General features: G+C 49.7%; 1 pseudogene; it reads right to left on the reverse strand.

Moving 5' to 3' along the window:
- Positions 1 to 376: 376 nt before the first annotated feature.
- Positions 377 to 1,166, reverse strand: LOC113885394 (annotated as a pseudogene).
- Positions 1,167 to 2,470: the final 1,304 nt, after the last annotated feature.

The following is a 2,470-nucleotide window of genomic DNA, read 5'->3' on the forward strand; positions in this document are numbered from 1 at the left end:
TCCTGAGACGTTGATGGTTAGTGGACATGCCGGCCTCTGGTTGTCTCGGTGAGACAAGGCCATGAAAACACATGCTGGTAGGTGCTTTCACACACAACTCTGTGCTCAGGCTCACAAAAGTGGAGGCAATCAATCTCTTTTTTGTTTTCAACCTCCCTTAAAGATTCTTTGAAGCTCTGCTCTAATACCTCAGACCTGGTCTTTTTACCAGAATTTTTTTTCTTCTTTAAAGTCTGGTTGTTGTTCTTGTATTAACATTTTGATAAACCCCATCACAGTACCAAAGAATCCCCCACCAAAACTGAGTTCAAATTTGATCAAAACATAAACTCCCTAAAATTATACACGACAGGAAGAAGGAAAGAAAAGTCATCCTAAATCTAAATCTGACCGCTCAGGGCTTAGGCAGAGAGATGGGGGGAAATCTACATGTGTCGCTAAACTGAAACACTGTTTGGGAACTCTGGGACAGTGTCCATCTCCTCTACTTCCTAGACAGCTGCTCCTAGAGTTTGGGCACATAATCATCCCATTCAGCCTGGTAACACGTGCCGGCCACTGGGGTCCCAAGCTCGTACTTTTTGCAGAAAGAGGCCACCTTGAATTTGCCACAGTGGTCTCCAGATAGGTTGCTGAGAATGGGACCATCACATTTCAGTGGTCTTTCCTGCTCGTAAACCAGCCAAATGTAGCGGTGCAGGCCAGCACCCTTGGGAGGCCCAGAGCCCACATAATTGGAGAGAACTGTGACTGCTGATGTCGTTGCCCTTCATGCTGACCACCAGGAAATGCTGCCATTCCCTGTATTTGGGGTCCTTCCTGCTGGGAGCACCGGATCTGTCAAGACCAGGGAGTACAATTTACCTGGATCAAGGCCATCCCATGTAATGCTGGTGGGCCGGTTCTTAACCTGGGTGGGTGTCAGCACTTTGCCCAGTTCGTCGACCTCCGCCCTGCCGCAGAGGGTGCTGCGGCCTCTCAGCCACTTCGTGCAGGCTCAAAGGCCCAGACCACTTGCTGAGGTCCACCAGCGCTGTGGAGCCGAGCAGGTCAGACAGCAGGGAAAGTGGCTTGTGGACTCGCACAGGGTAGGAGCACGGACTCACAGCAGTCTGCAAACTGTACCGAGGAGGAGTGCATGCGCCAGAGCCACAGCAACAGCCCATCCTGCTCCTCCAGTCGCCTGCGGGGCCGGGGGCGGCGGGGGCGGGCCTCTGCTCTCTGACTGGCCAAGCCCGGTAGCGCCTCTTTTTATTTTATTGCTGGTAAGTCCCTTCAGTCGTGTCCGACTCTGTGCGACTCCATAGATGGCAGCCCACCAGGCTCCCCCGTCCCTGGGATTCTCCAGGGAAGAACACTGGAGTGGGTTGCCATTTCCTTCTCCAATGCATGAAAGTGAAAAGTGAAAGTGAAGTCTTTCAGTCTTGTCTGACTCTTCGCGACCCCATGGACTGCAGCCCACCAGGCTCCTCCATCCATGGGATTTTCCAGGCAAGAGTACTGGAGTGGGGTGCCAGCGCCTTCTCCGTTTTATTTTTTATTGAAGGATAATTGCTTTACAGAATTTTGTTTTCTGTCAAACCACAACATGAATCAGCCATCAGATCAGATCAGATCAGTCGCTCAGTCGTGTCGGACTCTTTGCGACCCCATGAATCGCAGCACGCCAGGCCTCCCTGTCCATCACCAACTCTTGGAGTTCACTCAGACTCAACGGCCATCGAGTCAGTGATGCCATCCAGCCATCTCATCCTCTGTCCTCCCCTTCTCCTCTTGCCCCCAATCCCTCCCAGCATCAGTCTTTTCCAATGAGTCAACTCTTTGCATGAGGTGGCCAAAGTACTGGAGTTTCAGCTTTAGCATCATTCCTGCCAAAGAAATCCCAGGGCTGATCTCCTTCAGAATGGACTGGTTGGATCTCCTTCCAGTCCAAGGGACTCTCAAGAGTCTTCTCCAACACCACAGTTCAAAAGCATCAGTTCTTCGGTGCTCAGCCTTCCTCACAGTCCAACTCTCACATCCATACATGATCACAGGAAAAACCATAGCCTTGACTAGACAGATCTTTGTTGGTAAAGTAATGTCTCAGCTTTTGAATATGCTATCTAGGTTGGTCATAACTTTCCTTCCAAGGAGTAAGCGTCTTTTAATTTCATGGCTGCAATCACCATCTGCAGTGAGTTTGGAGCCCAGAAAAATAAAGTCTGACACTGTTTCCCCATCTATTTCCCATGAAGTGATGGGACCGGATGGCATGATCTTCGTTTTCTGAATGTTGAGCTTTAAGCCAACTTTTTCACTCTCCACTTGCACTTTCATCAAGAGGCTTTTGAGTCCTCTTCACTTTCTGCCATAAGGGTGGTGTCATCTGCATATCTGAGGTGATTGATATTTCCCCTGGCAATCTTGATTCCAGCTTGTATTTCTTCCAGTCCAGCATTTCTCATGATGTACTCTGCATATAAGTTAA

This window comes from Bos indicus x Bos taurus, chromosome 28, assembly GCF_003369695.1.
Source record: "Bos indicus x Bos taurus breed Angus x Brahman F1 hybrid chromosome 28, Bos_hybrid_MaternalHap_v2.0, whole genome shotgun sequence".
NCBI classification, from domain to species: Eukaryota; Metazoa; Chordata; class Mammalia; order Artiodactyla; family Bovidae; genus Bos; species Bos indicus x Bos taurus.